Here is a 1,176-nt window from a genome sequence, read left to right as displayed (position 1 = left end):
AGAAGAAGAAGAAGAAGAAGAAGAAGAAGAAGAAGAAGAAGAAGAAGAAGAAGGAGAAGAAGAAGAAGAAGAAGAAATAAGGAAGAAGGGAGGAGGAGGATAAAAGAATACAAAGAATAAGGAAACAAAGAAAGAATGAAAGAAAGAAAGAAAAAGAAAAACCAAATTCTGATGCTCACGATTTCCCTTCATCAACGACGCAATATTAAATTTGATGTGACATAAGAAGATTAATGTCCGTTATGCCCATTTAGGGCTCTTTAAAAAGAAAAGAAAAAAAAATCCATCATGCCATGAGATATAATGAAATCAGCAATTCCAGAATAATCCATAAGCCTGCCCCCCCTCCCCCACGCCCCTTTTTCCAACCCAAGCTGGAGTGGATCTTGTCAATAGAATGTTAATATTTTAAAACATTGTTCACAATCAACTGCGATAGGATTTGGTTCGCATCACCGACATAACCTATGGTATTTTGGATTTAGCAAGAGTTTTACGGCACTTGAAACACAATAAGGTGATATAACTGCCGTAGATTAAGAGTTTTTTTGGTGGTTTTTTTCATAAGAGTTAAAAGGCACTTGCAACACAATAAGGTGATATAAGTACCGTAGATTAAAGGTTTTACAAGAGAGTAACAAACGCAAAAAAGAAGGAGGGGAGACCAGGACGACAGACGTTTGAAAGGAAAGAAGGAGCAAACCACACCAGACCACCCGCCAGCCACCCACATCTATTGGGTGGCAGTAAGGTACTTCACTGTGTCTCACAGAAGACGTGAGTTCGATTCCCGAGTGGGAGGGAGTTAGAGAGAGATGGTAGATGGTGGTGGTTAGTCTAGTATCTCCGTTTGTCTGCTAGGATGTTGTTGACCCCTCGGCCCGGGTTATAGTTTTGTTTGTTAGTTTGTATATTTTTGGTAAGTGTTTTACAGCGCTGCGTTGGTTGGCACTGGCAGGAAAACTTGAAGCCCGACTCCTAATTCACAATATACATGCGTCGTCAGTGGGCGTTAGGAACTTTAAGGCTCATATTATTACTCGAAGTGTACACAGACCGGTAACCGGGAACAAAATCACGAAGTATACAGACCCGGTAAGGGAACTCTTTTGTGATTTCGGAATTGTTTCAGCGTCCACACCCGGTAGTTTGGGTGTGTGTGTGTGTGTGTGTGTG

The sequence above is a fragment of the Aplysia californica genome, unplaced genomic scaffold (assembly GCF_000002075.1).
Source record: "Aplysia californica isolate F4 #8 unplaced genomic scaffold, AplCal3.0 scaffold00939, whole genome shotgun sequence".
In the NCBI taxonomy this organism is placed as follows: Eukaryota; Metazoa; Mollusca; class Gastropoda; order Aplysiida; family Aplysiidae; genus Aplysia; species Aplysia californica.
The sequence above is the reverse complement of the archived record's forward strand: the minus strand, read 5'-3'. Positions refer to the sequence as shown.